Raw genomic sequence first — 22,787 nt, 5'->3', positions numbered from 1 at the left:
CTAATAAAAGATCTTGAGAAACAAGAAGTGGTTGCGGAAGAGACCTCAGTAAACAACAAGAGCACCACTAGAGATTAAGTTTTTACTGATGTACTTAATCTAGTTTAATAGACATCATTTTGTGATTTCTTTCATTGATTGTATTGGTCTATTATAAATAAAACTATTATGAATAAAACTATTCATTTTTTAGTAATTTTCTTGTGATAGTTTTCAGTTTACATAGCTTGTGCTTTATTGATTTTATATTATTGCTATGTGCGATTATGAGATGTTTGATTTCGGTTTTATTACCTTGATATTCGATCTCATATGTGTACCCTCATGGTTTGGGTGACTTTTTGATTTAGCAGGATTAAGTTCCAACCCAAGTAGGTAGGCTTCACCAAAGGAATATGAGGGGTTCTCTTAGAAACAGTACGTGAAAAAGACACAATATGTTGAATCGATTTTGGTTTAACATAAAAGCATATGTGTTTCGACGGTTTTCGACTTTTGTTTGCAATAGTTCAAAACTGGTTTTCAACCTTTCTCTGGTAAAGGTTTAGGTATGTTGTTATTCTTTTTGTTTGCGCATAAAGATGACAACTAGAGGTGATAGTTCGTTATCGATCCTCCCTGGACGAAGATGCAATCATATTGGAGGAGTGGATGCGAAATTGAGGTAACAATGTTGTTAGTTAATTGTTTTCCTGTTTAAGAAAAGCCTGAGTTTATATTATATATATGTATTGCTTTTGCTTAACAAAAATTTAGATGCAATTGATTTGTTATTCCATTATGAGTGTGTGGATGTGTTTCAATTGATTCCTGTTAAGAAAAACCATTGTTGTCTTGCTCTTTGTTTGGTATCAATGGTTTAGACTTACAAAAGTGCGGTACAATTGATATGTTGTGATTCAATTGGTTCCAGTTAAGAAAAACCTTTGATATTTTGCTTTGGTAGTTTATCACTGGTTTAGGCTTACAAAATTACGGTGCAATTGCGGTGCGTATAACGTCTTATGTTGATCGAATTGCTTCCGGTTGAGGTGAATAATTTTGCAAGTTGATTTATATTAGTTTGTATGAATTATTTATGGCTTAACAAAATAATTTGTATACAGGATGAATTGTTTAGTCCAATTCGATTCCGGATAAGAAACTAAGTTAATTCTGATCTTAGTTTTTCTTATCGAAGTGAGGTTTCGGTTATTCAAGTCTAATCGAATGCCTAAACAAAGAAATACTAGTTAACTAACCTAGTATTTGGTTTGTTTGAAATTGAAAGGTCTAAGTATATGGATAATTAGAACTTGATGAGAAAAATGGAGTGTATACTTTGTTTTGGTCTTATCGAATTAAGCGGTTGTTCTTGGACAATCGGTTTAGCAAAGAACTAATGTGATTAGTCGATTTTTGGTTTTCTAAACTAAATGGGAAAAATTGTTTCGGGCAATTGTTTCCTTGGTAACACTTCAAAATAAAACTACTTGTAGTTTCGGTTTTGATGTTGGTTATCAGAACGTGATGTGTGGAACCTTCGTGCCTAACTCTACAGGTTTGCAAGTCTATTTATGAGATTTGTAAGATTCTTTTCGTGTTTTCCTTTATCTTTTTCGTTTCTTTGTCAATTTTGTGACAAAAAGGGGGAGAAATATATGGAGTAAACATGCGATACTGGCATTGATTTTATATTTCTTGGGTATATATCAATTGGTGTCGCTAGGGAAAAGAACATTGGTGCTTGAATGTTATATCTAACGAAAGAGTGAAAACACAGACTAAGGGGGAGTAACATGTCATATTGTGGTATAACAAAGACGTGCGGATTGAATATCTACCTATCTTCCTTAGGGGGAGTATTTTGCTTTGTTATTATGATGTCAACAGTGAAATTTTCAAGGATTGAATGTAAGCAGGTTTACTGTGCTGTTGAATCGGGAATCAAGCGGTGTAATGAATTCTTGTAATTTGTTTATCCATATTGATGTAAGAGTTTTTTCACTAAAATTGACAAAGAGGGAGATTGTTAGAGCATTGCTTGGTTGAACCCACCATGTGTTGGTATGTCAAGTGTGGTTGTCATATTTTAGTGAACCAAAACTCATGTTAAGAGTCGCTAGATTATGTACTAGAGTTATACTTCGTATAGGTTAGCTTGGAAGCTTTAGGATATGAGACATTACAAGTATTACGAAGTCTTAAAGACGTGAAGAGGTACGGAGCTACAACAACAACAATCATCCTTCTACTTGAGGTTAGTGATATTTGACTTGAACTGTTTCATTCCCTATCGTATCTTTCAAGTCGTGCATATTGAAAACATAACTGCGAAGCATGTTGAACTCTAGAAAGACATAGTATTAAGGAATACAATACGAGGTTTATTGCTTAACCATTAAACTTTGTAGATAAGACATCTCCATAATCATTTGAATGCTATTGTGATTATGTATGGGTATAAGGTGAGGATTTCATCATGGGGAACAATGCTTGCATGTTTTCTAAGGAAGTAAGTTCATAAACTTGTTTTGTGAACGGAAAAGGAAATGGCCAGGAGTTATTGGTTTCGTTATTCATTTCTTATCTTATGAACAGCCAATATGTGTCATAAAGTATAACCACTCACAACTTGTTGTATTCTTGGTAGAACTGTTCACGAAGTCCTGACTTTTGTATTGGTAGAACTTTTATTAGTAAAACCAATCTTAAGTAATCACCTTGGTATGTATTGGTTATGCAACTGCCAAATGGAATAGGGGAACCGACCCTAGTAAGGGGTGCAGTGCACGAGGGAACCGATCCTTGTATGGGGTGCAACACATTTACAGAAGAAAGGGGAACCGATCCTGTGAAGGGGTGCAACACATATAAGTTAGATACCATATATATGTGGGGAACCGATCCTAGTACCTATTTGACCATATCTTTGGTAAGCTAGTGTGACTATGCGTAGTACTCACATGGAGGTAGAACTGAAACTTGTTTTGGTAGAACCGCAAACCCATGATTGTGATTGAATGTTGGTTTGATCAATCACACAGTTCTTGAAAGTCAGATGAACCAATTCTAAACTTGTTTGGAAGTGTGGCAAATCGGTTTCAATATTGTAAGTGTGAAAGAGAACTTACAAAGTAAAGATGTCGACAAACTTTGAACACGTGCTCAGAATGTTTATTTCTATAATTGTTCAAAGATATTCCTTAAAGGCTAAATGGAAGAGAATCCCAAAATCGAAACATAAGTAAGTTAAGAATATTTTAATTAAGTTTATTAATTTATCTTGGATGGAAAGTATTGAGAATTAGTAATGTGCATTTGCCAATTAGATTTTCCAAGAGATTTCGATTATATTTTTGGACAGAGCATTTCCAGGAATTATGAAAACCGAATATGTGCATTTATGAATATCTTGAGAATATTTTCGGTTTTGGAAATTCCTTGGTGTCCAAACTTCCTTGTCTATAAATACACGAAGTTTGCCTTTCTAGCAAACTAATCCTTCGTAAAAATTTGACTTCCTCTTTTGTCATTGTTACTGGTGTAGCCGCCTATCGGAGAGGAGAGTAATCTAATTAGGTGAAATCTCTTACGGCCACTCGTTTTAAAGTCTTCTTTGGGATTGAGAATCTCTAGCACGACCCGTTGGTGGGAAAATAGATAATTGCGGTTTATCTTTGTTTTCGATTGATTTGATTGACTAACGGAGGTTGAAATCTGATTGAACCTAGTTTGTTTATTCTTGAGAATCTTCTCTTCTGATATAAGATTCACTCAGACTAGTACACAGTTTCGACAGGGATCTTTAGACTGTTTGTAGTTCTAAAGACGATCTTGTGATAATTCATTGTTAACAGACTTCGTTCTGTGCGCGGTTGATCACAAGAGATTCAAGTTATTGTGTGCAGGTTTTTTATTGAAGATTAAATAAAATTTGAAGACAAAGAAGATATTAAAGATCTGACTTGGGTTTATAATCTTTGGTGTGCACAATACTTGTTTGGGAAAAGAGGATCCAATTAATAATCGGTTTATCCTTGTGGTAGATTAGATTGATTGACTGAAGTAGATCGGCATCAACAAGGTTCCTTTGGGATCAAAGGTGTTGTTGGCTTAATCTTAACCGATTACCTTTTGGGGTGATTGAACATAAGATAGATCTAGACCTGACGAAGGGGTTTATGTTGAGATAAACGGAAGAGCATTTGTTTGACTCATATCACTTGGTTGAAGAGAGTTGATACCAAACAAATTTCTTGTTCCTTTACTGTTTGGAATACGAACCAAAGGGATTGTTCCAAGTACGTGACTTATTTACAAGTCGGAGGTGTGGGAATACAGACGGAACTAGGTATACTATAGAGTTAGGTGCTTGGTCTCAACTATACGAAGTAAGTGTATTTTGTGCAGCGGATTAACCCTGAGAGTATTCAATTCTGGACAAGGTCCCGGGGTTTTTTCCTACATTTACGGTTTCCTTGTTAACAAAATATTGTTGTGTTATTTACTTTATATTTCCACATTATAATTGTTTATTATAATTAAAGTAAATCGCACAAACATTAATCTCATATTACTTGATAAGTGAATCATATTGTGTTTGGTTAAGTCCGAACTTTTTTTATCAAGTAACACACTTTTTCGTTGTATTGTCTCGATCTAGTATCCATATTCGATCATACAAAGTGTGAACCGATTAGTTGTATTGTCTCGATCTCATATCCATAGACAATCACTTTCGGAGGAAAGGACTTACAGGTCGGAAAAGTTTTAGCTTGAGGTAGAGGTATATTTGGGTACCCTCGCCTTTTCAGATTTGAATGCTTGTTTGGTTGAGTCTAGAATCAATTGAGTTTGTTTTCATCTCTATTTCTAGATTAGGATTTATTATACGCAAAAGTGATAAATTTCTGATTGCAAGTAGCATAATTGTGAATATTGCTTGTAGTGATACATCCTAGTAGTCACAAGTGAATCCTAACCTTTATTAAATCGGATTAGTGCTTTTACACGTTCGATTGCTTTGATTGGCCTGATTTCATAGAACTTATTGCTCCTTGGGAATTAAACTTGATTAGTGCTTTTACACGTTAGGTTGTTCTCTTAGGTAGAATTCATATTCGCATCTTTTAATGTGTTTGTTGATGACAAGAGGAAATTAGCGGGATATTCTTGCGATCAAGGTATCCCAGGACCTTTGATAAAGTTGAGATTAAAATATCAATTCTAGTTATTGTTTCGAATACATGTTTGTGAATGAAAACTGATCCTTGACCAATATCTCTTCTACTTGATTTGCGTGTTTTATTTCTTTATTTGCTTTTATTTTAGTTTACTTTATAAAAATCAGAAAACTCCCCCCTTTGTTTATATAAGAAACTGAAACATATTGACAACCTAGTCCTCTCTGTGGGAACGATCCTTTTTTACCCTTGCTATATTATATATTTTGAGTAGTAAGAAAGTGTAATTTATTTTTGACGCATACGAAAGTGATCAAATTTTGCGCCGCTGCCGGGGAAGCAGGGATTCTCACTTGTTTTTGGTTTTTTTTTTTAGTTTTGTTTTTCTTATTTTCTGGTTTTTGACGTAGTTTTGAGACCTCTTGTTGCAAGTACCAATTTCAATGGAAGGAGCATACTGGAGCAACGGATATGGTTTTCAACCTCCTCAACAATATGGAAATTTCCCACCATCTATGGGATACAATCAAAACCAATTTATTGGCTATGATGCATATACTAGACAACCTTACTGTGATTTTCATACATACCAACAACAACCTTGTAGTGGGTATGTAAGTCAAGCACCAAGGTGGAACAATTCTACTTCTAGTTGGCTTCATTCGAGTTGTATGCAGATTATGAATGGATTGCAAGACATGCAACGAAGACTAGACCAACTTGAACGTGATAGAAAGAACGTTGCACCAACCAATTTCTGCAACACTTTTTTTTACCCGACTCCATATCGTAGTTATGATCATACACCCATTCAAAGGGAAGAGTCATGGGAAAGAGAACCTATTGTAGTTAATGGTGGTAAGAGTGTGAACGTTAGGAAACTTGCACAGAAATTTACAAGTTGGAAGATGATGGAGCCTCGAAAGAGCTTTTTGATGAAATTAGTAGGACCATTCGTATGTAACTTAAACGACGTCGTGATAAAGGTTAGGAAACTGATGACAATTCTTATTAAGGTGAGTCTGAAAATGAAGACGAAGATGATTGTGTTGAAAAGGACCATCCTTTGGAGATATTTGATGACATTAGTGTAGTTGACTCAACTCTTGATCTTTATAATGACCAAACACCTATTCAAAAGGTACTTGAGTATGATGAAACTAGTGTTTTACAGAACTTTGAAACAAGGTTTGTGTCTAATGATGACGAGTATGTTGAAAATGAAACCGGTATGATCAATATTGTGGAAGACCCAATTGAGCTTGCATATGATTGTAATAATGATGTTGATGTCGAGACTTTGGTTAAGGCAGAAACGGATGAAGAATGGTTGCAAGATTTGATAGAGGACCATGATATGCAAGAGGTGAATAATTCACTTGAATTTTTCAAGGATGAAGAGGATTCCATGATACAAGAGATAGTGCAAGGTTTGTCTAACCCTTTGCATATTGTTTCCTCTTCTTTACCTCTTATTGGTTTGAATGTATGTGCTTCGAGAACATTTTTAAATGACTTTATTTCTCGATATCCTCCATTAGAAACACTTGATTCTCATACTATGCAGGTTTTGGAACAAGATACCGTAGAAGTTCCTGAATTCTATATTCTTTATACACTTCCAAGTGTGGACAAGAATAAGTGTGGGGGAAGCTTATATTGTTTATTAATAGCTTCATTTCTGTTTATCGTACTAATATTTGTGTGAAGGTAGTGTCTGCAAAACAGGTGCTACGGGAGGATCCCCAACTTTTCATATTGTTGGTGTATGGGGAATTCAACTTGCAAGTCGGGCTGACGACTTTAAACCAAGCGCTGCATGGGAGGCAACCCAAATGAGTATTTCTTATCTTATTCTTTTATTTTTTCTTGTCTTGTATTTATTTTTTCTGATTTCTTGTCGCATATCATTTTATTATTTCCTACCTTGACTTTCTTTGGACGATTCAATTTACATTGAGGAAAATGTAAAGTTTAAGTGTGGGGGAGTGGTTAAGCATTTGCATTGTAAATTATTAAAAAAAAAATTCAACTTTTGTGTAAATTAGTGAATAAAAAAGAACTCCAACTTGTAGTTAGTTTAGAGTCACATAGTACACATGTCGCTAAGATTACATCGAGATTCTCATAAGAGTGACTGAACTTAGAGGCGACAGAGAACTATGATCGGGTTTCTTACCTGTATGAGAGTTAAAGTTGGATTTAACCATCCCAGTGGAAAATAAGGTGCAGACTGAATTCAGTATTAGAATTGTGGTCCCCTATAGTGGAGACTACCCATGTTACATAATATGAGGCACCGACCTTCAATTCTTTGTACCTGTCTAAATATGGGCTTTTAGAGTGTGAGTCACCGTATGTAAACTCCGGGTAGAATGGTGAGCTACCCAACCTCCCACCAATAGAAGCACTATTTTGATATATTGAGTGTTATTTTATCAATCATGATGGTGACATCGAATTGCTAACTTAATACCACTTGTATTCTTGTTCGCAGTTAGCACCATCCACTTTATCTCTCTCTACACCAACAGGTCCATAGAAACACCATCATCATAAACAAGAACAGCATCACAAATTCGAAGGAAAGTTGAAGACGTTCAAGGTTTACAAGCAACGATACAGAAATGAGCAGATTTCAGATCCAAGTAAAGCAACAAGACAAGGACCATAATTCTTACGAGTTGAAGACTTGTGTACAAGAACGAAGATTATCAAGATGAGAGTTTGTTGCGTGTCGTAAGTGCAATCAAATTAATAATCTTATTTCCACACAATTAATTGGTAATATAGCGATAGTAAGAGATCGTTCCCACAGAGAGCTGTGTAATTGATAGGTTATTTGTATTAGCAAAACAAAGTAAATAACAAAGGGGGGTTTTGGTTTTAAGATTAATTAAAAGATAATAATAAAAGAAAGATGATCAAGGAATCCTTCGCCATTATCAAGCGATAACTGGATTAATATACTTATCTATTGTTCGTAAGAACCATTCACCACCAACCGTAGAATAGCAGCTAGCTCAGTGATATCCTCAAAACTCCTTGTACCAAGGATACGGAAGCTCTCCAATATCAGATTCTATTCAACTGAACCACCAAGTAGTAGCTCACTCAAGGTGTAATCCGACGAATGCTTTAGGCTTTGTGAATTAGGTTGAACCCAGTAGTTAAACTCTTAGGTCAAGTTTTACTTGCTGGTGTTATCTTCACACACGATTGCTCCACAGAATCCCTCTGTAAGGTCTCGTGATTTCTACTTGTGTAGAGAGTTACTCGACGATTACTTATCTCCTAACTTCCACTAACAATAGAACAATCTAGTTTGCAACCCAAAACAATCTATGAATCACTCATAAACCCTAAATATAGTAAAGACAAACGATGATGATAAAAACTCTCAATAGGTTTGTATTATTAATATCTTCACGCTTAGAACATTGAATTCATCCTTAATCAACAAAGGATTTAGCTACTCATATTACAAAGAAGATGATAATGGTGGTTTCCCCTTAAAGGGGTAAACCCTAGGTTTTGATGTAAAACTTGTGATATGAGACTCGATATATTTGATATCTACAAAACCTAATACCCTTTTATAGGTTTACATTACTTGGCTTCCAAGTATTTAGTTAGGTTTAGGAACCCGACCCAAAAATATGACCTAACGAGCCCTTAGGCCTTCCAAGGAGTTTATACATGTTTCCCTACTTGCTAGGTACGTATACCAGTCCGTAAACTTCAAATTCCAGCAGATAGTTTCGGAAATAAGTCTGCGAACCCCGTCCGTAAACCCAGTTCGCGGACTGCACTGTCTTCGACATTCAATCAAAACTGTTTTGGCCACAACTTCTTCACACGAACTCGGAATGACCTCATTATTTTTGCATTCTTTTTATATTTCAATTATATTCAATTTGATGATGAGAAATCCTTAGTTTGAATGAGTTAAGATCGGTCTTTGGCATGTGTCTTGATTATGAGCGTTTTGCTCCTTTTCGTCGCACTTCTTCTACTTCTCCTGGACTTGGGCACTTGGATACTTGGAATACTTCTATTCTTAGCTCTCTTCAGAACTTTGTAACTCCTTTGTGTATGATTCACCTAATTGAGAAAAATACGAGAAAACAAGAGTAATAACACGAATACATGCAAGAATAATAGCTAAAACAAGTATGGAATGGACACTAAAATCATATGAATTATGCACTTATCAAATTCACCCACACTTAGCTTTTGATAGTCCTCGAGCAAACTAAACAAAACTAAATACAAAAACTCCATGTAGTGAGGATACGGTTACTCTTAGCATGAATAACAGGCCTTTAAACCCCTAGGTGTCCCTAGTGGACGAGTTATAGTCTCGTAAGGGATTACAAGAGATATACCCACAAAACCTACTCCAATTTCTCGCTTTGGAAGAACTGCTAAGGATAGACACAAAATAATAGCTAATAAGATAATCAACATACATATGTTCTTTAGCTGCAAACATCCCACATACATTCCAATCCGCATAGACAAGCAATTACTTACGTATGACATTCAATTTGATTGCAAAACTCTACTAAGATAGTCATCGTACTTGTTGCAACGTTTGCCACAACACTCGCATAATGAAATCACATGGATAAATAAGAGAATGGAAATGGAAAAGTGAAGTGTTCAAGTGTTTTCTTAAGTGAAAGATGTTACCCACAATACTTGTATGAATGTCGTCAAATGATATATATTTATAGCGCACTAGTTGAGAGAAGCACCCATTTAACTCGACCACATGATTAGATACTCTAAGCGCATGTTCGTTTTCAGGAAGTACATGATAGTTTCCTTGGATCCTGCACTCCACGCTTGCTTAGGCGACGGAGACAGGGACAATGTTTCACACATACTGTTATCAAAGTGTCAAGAACCTCATCAATAGTCTTTTGACTTGCTATATACTGATGATATGGTTTTTGTGTTCTCATCGACTATGATTAGTCTGAAATTCCGGACCTATCATTTATTAGTGTCAATAAAAGAAGAGGAGCCTTATTTATGTTTCTTTTTTTCTTTTCTTTTTTTCTCTTCTTTTTCTCTCTTTTTTATAATTTTTGTTCTCTTTTTTTTTCCGGCTCACTCTTTACTCTTAAGAGTGTAAGACAATTGTCTTGTGGGGCATTCAAATCATCAACCAATGATTACCTTGCTACAACATCCATGACAGTATCTAGATCCCACCAAATCACTTTAGAGAAACATATAACTGCAAAAATAAAAAGAAAGTGATCCAATAATGATTAATAGCGAGGATGACTCTTTCAAACGACTACCATATCTTAGTTTCGCATTCAATTATGAACGTATATAATTAAGGACTGTGGAATGACAAAGTGGAGCTCAATCTATAGATGTAAGAACTGTTTCAACCTAAAAAGGTTTAGAGTGTCATCCTAAATAGCTCATAATTAACTCCAAAAGATGAAGTTTCAAGTATGCAAGAAATCAAAGAGTTTTATTTGTTTTATTTATTTTTTTATGCAAGAAAACACATGCTTAACTACTCCCCCACACTTAAACTCAACATTGTCCTCAATGTTCAAAACCGAAAATTCTGATTTCTGACGCAACAGAAAATTAAACTCAAAAATTGTACCAATGGGTAGGGAAATAGGAAAAACATCCTAAACGAAAGTTTTTCTCCTACGTCTTTTGTATAAGGGGTCAAAATTTCACAGTGTTTCGATATACGGTCTGACTTTGATGGCCTCCAGACTGACTGACATGCAATCTGAAAAAGTTCTGGAAAAATTCCTAAACTCAAATGTCCAGGCCAATCGCTCCAACCTAACAGACCCTGAATTCAGATTTTCTTTTTGGAAAAGAAAGGTATGTCTGTCCTCTTTAAAATTTGGGGTCAACCACTCAAATCGGACTCCGTATGAAGTCTCGAGAGCTATTTTGGTGACAAGTGCGCAGTCACAATTTTCTGACGAGAATTCGTCATAATTTTCATTATAAATATAGGACTTTGTAAAATCTAAGATGGGAATGCAAGTTATGATATGAAAAACTAAAAAAAAAAAGAATCCGGATCATGGGACTTTCAATTCTGACGCATAGATTAGACACATGCTGCTGTCCGTCCATCCCCTAATCTAACGGCATATACTCTGCTGAGGTGGCGTTCTTTTAATGCTTAAAAATGTTATACGGCTAATACCCAAGCCGAGCCGCCGAATTTGATAAAAAAAGCAAATCCATATACGACTCTTTCTGTTTTACTCTGGTTCTTCAAAATTGATAAGTTTATTGTTCTTCTTTCGTCACCGCAGCAGCACAACAACCATGGATTACAATCACCACTACTTATTCTTCCTCCGTTCTATCTCATGCTGCTTATTCCACTAGTGTAATTACTACTCTTTATCCCATAATGAAATTAAGATTTCCTTTGGTTTGTAAAAATTAGGGTTTTAATTGAATTGAATTATGATTTGTATTGACCTTTCTTGATCCTATACACTCTATTTTTGTTGATTGTTTCTTAGGTTTCTTAATTTATTTGATATAAGTTGAGCTCTAATGTTGGTCTTGCTTTCAGTTAAACATTGGGTCTTATTGAGAAAAATTGTTCATTCGATAGTGTAATCTGGTCTCTAATTGGGGGCAGTGTCATTGCTTTATCGACATTTAAGATAATTCGTATTATTGCAGTCATCATTTTGTTCTTTCCATCACAAAAGAAACCGCCAGAAGGGTACAAGGATGCTATTATTTAAGCGAAACAACGCACGACACATTTATGTGGAGCGAGTAAGTTGTTGGAGAAAACACGATTTGGTGATTTTACTATCTAAATACAGTGATTGGGTTTATTGAATACACTTATGTTTTAACTGCTTCATGTCTCGACATAAATGGAGTATTAGCAGGCCACTTGCTGGGACAATTAGAAGAGGAAGACAACATTGGAAGATAATATGCTAAAGAAGGAAATGCTTGCCGATAAAAGGAATGTACTGAATGTATTATGCTCGTTGACAATGGTAAGGTATCAAAGAATTGACTGTGAAAGTAGGCAGGCTTATGAACGTTGAGCGCTACCCCCATCTCATTCTTATCTCTTCTATGGTAATCATGAGAACATAACATGCATACAAAACAGTACTTTCATGTCATCATTGTACTGTTCTTAGTTAGCTTTCCTTAAATGTGTTTGCAATATGAATCTGTGGCGCAACGGTAGCGCGTCTGACTCCGAGTCAGAAGGTTGCGTGTTCGATTCACGTCATATTTTCTTCCATGGCTTAGAATTATGTTGTGTTTAGTATGTTGTTAAAATATTGTATCCGCAAGTATTAGAGTGGTGGTGGGTGGGTGTTGGATGGCTGTGGAGGTCAAGCTTCTTGTAATCCACCACCTACAAACCACCTTATGAAATTATGTAATGTTTTCATGGAAAAAATTGAAAATTAAACATTCTATTTAAAGATATGAATTTTTATGTAGAAATTTTGCATGTTTTAGTAGGAAACTGCAAAATTGGATTTGTATTACTAAGAACTCGGGGCTTGGCATCAATTACTAGCTGTTATGATATTATATGCAATCTTCATTGTCTAACAGCCTATAGGAGGTTTGGGGCAAGTTCTCAACATATGTTTCTGAACAAAAGAAAAGTGTATTTGTGAGCCCCAAGTTGTGAAACAGTTAGTATATGTCCCTTAAAAACTACAAGAAGCTAGTCCTAGTATTATTTTCTTAGGGATATAAGTTCAGCCAAACTAAACATATATGAACTGACTTGCACTAAAGGCAGTTGGCATGATAACAGTTTCCAAAAAATAAGTATCAAAATGTAGTCAAGCACGTGTTATATGGTCACCTAAACTAAGCTCTCTTTTAACCTCCATCAGTGGTTAGCCTTACACCAAGTCATCAGTTTTTTTTTTGTATTTTTAACTCGGTTCCTGAATGATTTCTGCAGAAAATGGTGTAGATTTTACTAGTTACGGAGCATTTTGGATCCTAAGATATCAATCACTTGCTGGCCAGTGAGCAGAAAGTAAGTTATGAACCATCATTTCCTGGCTGGTGAAACTTCTGTAAATTTGTTAGTTTGCAAATCAGTTAACATGAATATTATTACCTGAATTTGATGATCCCTATTGTGTCGAAGAAAGGGGAAAAAATTTAAAGATGGAGAAACAAAGAAGAAGTATTTTCATGTCGAAGCAAAGAAGAAGCTTGAAGAGAATTTTCCCATAAACAAACTTTGGAGTCGAGCAAAAAAAAAAATAAAGAAGAAGAAAGTGTGGTAGATAAATCCGGGAAGTTACAACAGAAAATGTACATGTTTCCTTTGTTAGTTATTACCTGATTAAGTTATCGGCTCGGCTTGGATATTAGCCGTATAATGTTTTTAAGCATTAAAAAAAATGCCACCTCAACAGAGTATATGCCCTTAGATTAAGGGGGATGGACGGACAACAGCATGTGTCTAATCTATGCGTCAAAACTTAAAGTCCCATGATCCGGACTTAAAAAAAAATTAAAACAAAAGGGATAGAAATACAGATGGGTTGCCTCCCACGAAGCGCCTGGTTTAACGTCGTCAAATCCCGACGTTGTTGTCATCGTCCATACACCAATAATCTAAAGATTTGGTAATCCTTTTACATAACAATCTGCAATTCAAATAATAGCTTCACAAAAACGTGAGCACAAAATATAAATATTGAAGCTATCACTTTATTGAAGTTTCTCCCACACTTAGTCCTTTCTACACACGGAAATGGATAGAGAACATAGAATTCGGGAACTTCAAAAGGTTCCTCAGCTTGGTGAACCTGCACAATACTAGAATCAAACACATCAAGTGGTGGATACTTAGAAGCAAAATAATCCGTTAAAACTTTGGAAGCACACAACTCCAATCCTAAGTGAGGTATTTTCTTAAAAGTTGGGTTAACAACTCTTTGAGAGGCTACTTCAATTGGAGGAAAAGGATCAAAAGATATAGAATTATGCAAAGGATTAAACAAACCTTGTTTCGGATCCTTATTCGTAATTAACAGTGAATTATTTACCTCAAGTATATCGTGGTCCTCTATCGAACTATTATTATTTAGCTCAATTGGGTCTTCCATGACTTCAATCAATTTGGTTTCATTCTCAATCTCAATCTCTTCAACAACCTCTTTATCGGAATCGGAATCCTCTCCTAAAAAGTCTAGTTCATTGATGCAACTCCTAATTTCTTCATTCGAGTACGTTACACCATTTATAACAATAGATATGTCATACCCAATCTCCTCCTTTTGAATAGGCGAGTGATCGTTATTATGATCCGGAGTTGGAATAATTGTATCATTGTTATAAGGACTTTCGAGAGGTTGTTCATCTTCATCTAAATCATTGTCAACCTCAGAATCGTCAACATCAAAACGACGTTCGAATTCCATGTCTATGGCTTTGTTAATTTCGTCAAGAGTCTCTTGTGATGCACCGACTTCCTCCAGTTGGTTGTATCGCGCATATCGTTTTCTGACGTTAACTCGCTTTCCACCGTTATGCACAATCTCCTCTTTTGGAAAGAGTGAGGGAAAAAGACGATGAAGAGGAATAGGTTTTGATTGAGTATCATAACTATTCATATGCACATTACTAGAAAACAATTGATCAGAAGCATGACTATCCTTCCATCCTTGTGATTGTTTACTTACATGCCCGTCATAAGATTGTTGACATGTATGTGAATATCCGTAAGGTGCCGTTGGATATTGATCATAGCCAAAAGATTGGTTTTGATTATACCCATAGGATGGTTGGTAGTTTTCATATGAATGAGATTGAAAACCATATTGATTACCACAATTATATGTTCGATCCTGTGCTCCGTACATGTTATTTCCGTAAGGAAACATGACGACTCACAAGAAAGATAAAATAAAAACAAAAATAAAAACAAAAATAAAAACAAGCTAAACAAATAACAAATCAATTAGCAACTGCTCCCCGTCAGCGGCGCCAAAATTTGATGGGCGTCGTAACCATAACAAATTAATAAAGATATTTCCCACTAATTAACTGGTAATATAGCGGTAGTAAGAGATCGTTCCCACAAAGAGATGTGTAATTGATAGGTTATTTGTATTAGCAAAACAAAGTAAATAACAAAGGGGGGTTTTGGTTTTAAGATTAATTAAAAGATAATAATAAAAGAAAGATGATCAAGGAATCCTTCGTCGTTACCAAGCGATAACTGGATTAATATACTTATCTATTGTTCGTAAGAACCATTCATCACCAACCGTAGAATAGCAGCTAGCTCAGTGCTATCCCCAAAACTCCTGGTACCACGGATACAGAAGCTCTCCAATATCAGATTTTATTCAACTGAACCACCAAGTAGTATCTCACTCAAGGTGTAATCCGACGAATGCTTTAGGCTTTGTGAATTAGGTTGATCCCAGTAGTTAAACTCTTAGCTCAAGGTTTACTTGCTGGTGTTATCTTCACACACGATTGCTCCACAGAATCCCTCTGTAAGGTCTCGTGATTTCTACTTGTGTAGAGACTTATTCGACGATTACTTATCTCCTAACTTCCACTAGAAATAGAACAATCAATAGATCAATCTAGTTTTCAATCCAAATCAATCTATGAATCACTCATAAACCCTAGATATAGTAAAGACAAACGATGATGATAAAAACTCTCAATAGGTTTGTATTATTAATATCTTCACGCTTAGAACATTGAATTCATCCTTAATCAACAAAGGATTTAGCTACTCATATTACAAAGAAGATGATAATGGTGGTTTCCCCCTAAAGGGTAAACCCTAGGTTTTGATGTAAAACTTGTGATATGAGACTCGATATATTTGATATCTACAAAACCTAATACCTTTTTATAGGTTTACATTACTTGGCTTCCAAGTATTTAGTTAGGTTTAGGAACCCGACCCAAAAATATGACCTAACGAGCCCTTAGGCCTTCCAAGGAGTTTATAAATGTTTCCCTACTTGCTAGGTACATATACCAGTCCGCAAACTTCAAATTCCAACAAACCCAGTTCGTGGACTACACTGTCTTCGGTATTCAATCAAAACTGTTTTGGCCACAACTTCTTCATCCGAGCTCGGAATGACCGCATTCTTTTTGAATTCTTTTATCTTTAAATTATCTTCAAGATGATGATGAGAAATCCTTAATTTGAATGAGTTGATATCGGTATTTGGCCTGTGTCTTGATTATGAGCGTTTTGCTCCTTTTCGTCGCACTTCTTCCACTTCTCCTGGACTTGGGCACTTGGATACTTGGAATACTTCTCTTATTAGCTATTTTCAGCACTTTGTAACTCCTTTGTGTATGATTCACCTAATTGAGACAAATAAGAGAAAACAAGAGTAATAGCACGAATACATGCAAGAATAATAGCTAAAACAAGTATGGAATGGACACTAAAATCATATGAATTATGCACTTATCAGAGTTCAAGAAGTTTATGATATCGAGACATAAAAATTTTGAAGAATCAAGTGATAAAGTACTTACACCATGGCCTTTGTAATTTCATTTTTATTTTATCTTTATTTGTATTTGTTTTGTTTTCTCTTATCTAAAAAAAAAAAAAAATGGGACAAAGTTACCACTATGCTAGGTCCCTTGTTAAAAAAAAATGAAAATGAAAAAAAAAAAGATACAAGAAAATTTTTTGTTAGGTTCATTATTAGTTTTACTATTTTGGTTTGTTTTGTTCATTTTGTATTTGTTTTATTTTTCTTGTCTCAAAAAAAAAGAGACAAGAAAAATCATTGTATCATATTTTAGTTTGTTTTTAGTTTTGTTCATTCAATAAAGCCAATGGAAGAAGAAATATCCATAATGAAGTTTCAAGCAACAAGGAATTAGAGGAAAGAATCACATTGTTAAAATTCTACGAAGTTCAAGAGTTATCATCAAGTGTTGAAGACTGAAGACGAAGCTGGAGACAAGGATTGAAGACCGAAGACGTCTCTATGGATGCTGCGAGAGTGGTGCTAACTGCACGTCGAATGGATAACAAGGTAAGTAAGCATATTCCCACCTTCGTTAAGTGGTTGATTTCCTTTCTTAGAGATCTTCAGATAAAAAAGGGTTTTTGAAAATGAATAAAAGATGTGGGTTTTCAAAACGATTCGGAGGGTTTTTCCTTCCTACCATTCAACTTTTCGCAGGATTCTCTCTTCACTCCTACCTGGACACATGTGTGACCCATAAAAAGTTATTTATTATTGAGACCAACTTCATAAAAACCTTTCGTGTGAGGCAGAGTCGAGATTTTTGATCACTCCGAACTCGAATTTCTTTCAAGAAGGGATGGTTATTTCTCTATCAACTTTTAAGGATGATATTGTGTTCATATATGTGTCTAACTTCTTATGAATAGTGTGCAGAATCTCTCTGTCTTCTTAGCGCGTTGGATGCTATCATTTCGGAGAACTAGTAAGTTGGTAAAATAGGTTTTGTGGGTATATCTCTAGTAAGCCCTCACGAGACTATAACTCGTCCACTAGGGACACCTAGGGGTTTAAAGGCTTGTTATACATGCTAAGTGTGATCGTATTCTCAACGACACGGAGTTGTATGTATGTTTAAAATTAGTTTTGTTTGATTTTCTCAATGACTAGCAAAGTCTAAGTGTGGGAGAATTTGATAGGTGTCTAAAACATCTTTATATTTATTTATTGTTGATGCTTTTTTTTGCGAGTTTTCTTGTAAAATTTGTATCTTATGTTTGCTTTTGAGTTATTTAGGTGCTATGGAGTCATTGGAGCAAAAGAAGAAAAAATCGTTCATTTGGAGCGAAAATGGAAATTCACAAGCGAGCTATACTTGGAGCCGGTTAGGATGTGCAAGATGGAGGTGGATAATGAACGGTCAGTTTCCCATAACTGACAGGCCAAATTATTTGAGGTTGGCCCTTATCTGCCTCACTAGGGTGGCAATATCCATTAGCCTACACAACCCTAAATCGAGAGTTCTCTTTCTCTCAGTCAATCATTGTTATTACACTGCCCTGAAATTGAGAAGGAGAAAAAGCAGCGGCTGCTGCTGCTATTACTCCAAAATAGATATGTAGAAATCAAGGGTAGAAACTCAGAGAATTCGAAGGGGTTTTGAGCTGAGCAGTTAATGAAGATTAAAGTGCAGTCGAGTCAGGAAATGGTGATGTTTAATGAAGAAGAAATCAAGGAAGAACTGCAGCCATTAAAAGAAGAGATTGAGAGAGGCTTTGGTTCCTTTGGTGTTGCTGTTGATAATCTGAGAAGGAAATGGAGCTCGAGTTCGATTCAAAAATGGAAGTTAGGGTCTCTCTAATTGAAGATGAAATCTATGGTGTTGATGAATGGATTTCTTTTGATTTCGAGTTTGAATCAGATGGAGAGGAGTTAGGGTTTGTTCTGATGTTTGAACTCGAAGAAGGAGATGAAGAACATGGCAGTAATTGGTTCTGGATTTGGCAAGCAGGAGTGAGTTTGTTTGAGGCCTGAGCTTGTGAATCGAAGATGAAAGTTGAGGAGCAATTTCGAAGCTACAGGGGTCCTGTGATGTTCATTTCATTTGTGGTAGAAGATGGCTCTAGGGTTTGTGGCAAAGGATATTGCAGGGACCCATGGAATTGAAAATAAAATACAGGTGGAATCGATGCTGCTTAAGAATTAACTGAAGTTCTGAAGTCTGTGAATACAGAATGATGTTAATGATTGAATTGCAGTGATCTGCTGCTGCTGAGAATGAAACTGGTGAGATGCAGTTACAATGGTTGTACAAGGAAGAAGATGAAATGAAGTTAGTAGTTGCAGCTGTAGGGAATGATGTTGAACAGAAGAAGGCACTGGTGCTATAAATGGATGATTCAAGGGATGAAGAGATGATGAACACAAGAAGAAATGGAGCTGTTGATTACTAAAGCTACAGGTCTTGACGCTACCGCAGGACATGGAAGACGGGGATTGTGTATGTGCAACTGAGATGGAGAAAGATGGTATAACAGGTGATTTTGGCTGCGCCAGGTACAAGTTCGATGAAATGAAGTGATGGTGTTGTTGAGATCGAGCTGAGAAGCTTAAGTTGTTGATTGAGTATGATGCGAAACGGGTTAAGCACTGGTCGAGTAGAAAAATTCAAAGAAGTGGAAGTGTTATAGAGAAGAGTGGATTGGTGCAGTGGATGTGAGTTATGGCCTGAGCTGGGAAATAGTGAATGCATGTGCCAGTTTGAAATTTCGCAGAAACAATACGAAAACGCAGTGAGAATGGTCAGCTGTTGGTACTAGTTCTAGTTGCTGGATTTCTGAACCGAAAGTGGGGGTGGTAATGTTTCAATGAATCATAAAGGTAAAGCGTGTTGGATGCTGGAGTTGGCAGCGAGATATATGATCAGGTTTATCTTTTTCTCGAAATCATGTGTTGGTAAAGCGTTTCTCTTTGATTAGGTTTATCTTCAATTAGTGACGAAAGTCATGAAAAGTTCCAATCACTTTGAGAATTGCTTTGACGTGAATCGGTCTATGAAAAACGGCTACATAGCGTCCTCTGAGAATGTCTCAATGGTTGGAATGAGGGTTTAGATTACATAACCATGTATTCCTTGAACCGAAGTTTTCAAACTTTGTTGATCAAGAGAAATGGGTACGATTGTGGAATTGGCCTTGCCAAGTCCGCGAACTCATTCCACGAACTGACGGAAGTTTTCATACCGAAAATTTCTGCTGGGATTTTCCAAAACTTGTTTGTGTGCTAAGTCCACGAAACCAGTCCGCGAACTAGCGGAAGTTCTCGACCGAGAATTTCTGCTGAGTTTGGAAAACTCAACCGATTGAACTTAAGTCCGCGAACTTGTTTGTGAGCTTAAGTGGTTATGATCTAAAGATGTGCTCTGAACATGATACATTAAATTACTAAGGAATGCTTTTGCAAACCGTGGCTATAATGTTCATGAGCTGATTCAATTCAATCGAATCATCTTTGTTTCAATTGTGTCTTGTGTAGTTACATGAGATCTCATAGAAATTGAACAACTCTTAACTAGTTCATTTGAAGTCAATTGAACTAGTTATGGTAAAGAAGAACCAAGTTAATATGAGATGCTCATATGGTTAACCTTTTGGTTACTATTTTGAACCAACATACGCGTACATGTTTGGGAATGGTTTTAACGAACCCAGTAAACGTTTACTAAGTGTGTATGACAAGCTATGTTTTTCGATCTAACGGTTGAGAAATATTATCTTGAATCTTAGATTAGGTTTTCATCTAACGGTGAATATGGGTTGCTTTGTGTTAGAGCATAGCTCGGTCGACTTCGCATGTGTTTCTATATCAAGCTTGTGTTGTCAATGTTAGTGATCAAAACTATAAGTCTTGATTTCTAGCATATTAGCTAAGTCTCGGACTAGGATAGGAAAAGTTTGGTTGAGCTCAAGAACTTCGTGGCGATTCAACGAAAACGACGAAGATCTACACAAGGAACCGTGGAACTTCATCAACAAAAAGGTATGTGAATACTTGAACTTATCTATCACTCAAAAGTCTATCTATTCTATCTCCTACTTCTTATGAGACAAAAGTCGTATGCTATATAGACTAGATCATACACATGTGACATTTCGAGCTGAGTATTTAATGCTTATCTTTTACTCGAAATCATGTGTTGGTAAAGCGTTTCGCTTTGATCGGTTTATCTTCACCTAGTGACGAAAGTCATGAAAAGTTTCAATCACTTTTCAGAATTGCTCTGACGTGAATCGGTCTGTGAATAACGACTACATAGCGTACTCTGAGAATGTATCAATGGTTGAAATGAGAGTTTAGATTACATAACCATGTATTCCTTGAACCTAAGTTTTCGAACTTTTTTGATCAAGAGAAATCGGTAGGATTGTGGAATTGACTTGCCAAGTCCGCGAACCCAGTCCGCGAACTGACGGAAACTCTCATCCCGAGAATTTCTGATGGGATTTCCAATATAACTTGTTTGATGTTAAGTCCGCGAACTCAGCCCGCGAACTAGCGGAACTTATCTTCCCGAGAAATTCTGTTGAGTTTGGAAAACTCAACCCGATTGATTAAGTCTGCGAACTTGTTTGTGCACTTAATAGGTTATGATCTAAATATAAGCTCTGAACATGTATCATTAAATTACTAAGGAATGTTTTATGCAAACCGTGGCTATAATGTTCATTGAGCCGATTCAATCGAATCGTAATCATCTTTGATTCAATTGTGTCTTGTGTTTTACATAAGATCTCATAGCAATTGAACAACTCTTAACTAGTTCGTTTGAAGTCATTTGAACTAGTTATGGTGAAGAAGAACCAGGTTAATATGAGATGCTCAAATAGTTAACCTTTTGGTGACTATATTGAACCAACATACGCGTACACGTTTGAGCTTGTGTTTCACACACCCAGTTCACTTTTACCATGTGTGTATGACAAGCTTTATTTTTCGATCTAACGGTTGAGAAATATTAGCTTGAATCTAAATCAGTTTTCATCTAACGGTGAATAAGGTTTGCTTAATACCTAATGCAAAACCCTGATTTGAAAAGCTATATATAGAGGACTTCTAGCTAGAGAAAAACTTAATCCCCACACGTCTGCGTGATACTAATGCGCTCGCTAGAGTCAATCTCCATTAACCCTTGAGTTTCTTCTCTAAATTCGGGTTAACGACTTAAAGACTTCATTGGGATTGTGAAGCCAGACCGATACTACTTTTATCGTAGTTGTGTGATCTGATTTTGCATTTTCTATCGTACGAGTACAATCGATTTGATTGGCTTGAGATCGTGAGAGTTCTCTGATAGGCAAGATAAAGAAGTCACAAACATCTTCGTCTCACTGTTTGTGATTCCTCGATAATCCGCTTGTGTAGTCAAGAAGGATTGTTGATAGGTAATCAATTGACCTAGGCTGTTCTTCGGGAATATAATACCGGATTAATTGATTGGTTCCTGATTACCTTGGTTATTATCAGAAAACGGAACAAAACCTAGGGTTTATCTGTGGGAGACAAATTTATCCTTTTGATAGACTTTTCTGTGTGAGACAGATTCTTTTATTATCAGGCCTGCGATTTTGGGTCGCAGCAACTCTTAGTTGTGGGTAAGATCAGCTATGAGAATCAAGTACGTAGCATCCTGCTGGGATCAGAGGCGTAGGAGTACAACTGTACCTTGTATCAGTGGGAGATTGGTAGGGGTTCAACTATAGATTAGTCCGAAGTTAGTTTGCAGTAGGCTAGTGTCTGTAGCGGCTTAATACAGTGTGTATTCAATCTGGACTAGGTCCCGGGGTTTTTCTGCATTTGCGATTTCCTCGTTAACAAAATTTATGGTGTATGTGTTATTTCTTTTCCGCATTATATTTTTATATAATTGAAATAATATAGGTTGTGCGTTAAGATCATCAATTGGAAATCCAACCTTGGTTGTTGATTGATACTGATTGATCCTTGGATATTGGTCTTTGGTACCGTCCAAGTTATCTCTCTTTGATAAAGACTCACAGATTTCTATTTGCTTGAGTAAAGATCAAATTGAGAGGTTGAGATATAAACTCTTTGATATATCTTTTTATTTGAT

General features: G+C 36.1%; 1 long non-coding RNA gene across 4 annotated transcripts; it reads left to right on the top strand.

The window, feature by feature from the left end:
* Positions 1-11,410: 11,410 nt before the first annotated feature.
* LOC113356109 lies at positions 11,411-13,827 on the top strand. Of its 4 annotated transcripts, none has more exons than XR_003362850.1 (5): positions 11,411-11,559; positions 11,865-11,963; positions 12,083-12,281; positions 13,138-13,215; positions 13,334-13,827. It is a non-coding gene; the product is annotated as an uncharacterized LOC113356109 (long non-coding RNA). The 4 variants fall into 4 exon arrangements; XR_003362849.1 differs by having other exon boundaries at positions 13,330-13,827; XR_003362848.1 differs by lacking the exon at positions 13,334-13,827 and having other exon boundaries at positions 13,138-13,304.
* Positions 13,828-22,787: the final 8,960 nt, after the last annotated feature.

The sequence above is a fragment of the Papaver somniferum genome, chromosome 3 (genome assembly GCF_003573695.1).
Source record: "Papaver somniferum cultivar HN1 chromosome 3, ASM357369v1, whole genome shotgun sequence".
In the NCBI taxonomy this organism is placed as follows: Eukaryota; Viridiplantae; Streptophyta; class Magnoliopsida; order Ranunculales; family Papaveraceae; genus Papaver; species Papaver somniferum.
The sequence above is the reverse complement of the archived record's forward strand: the minus strand, read 5'-3'. Positions and strand labels throughout refer to the sequence as shown.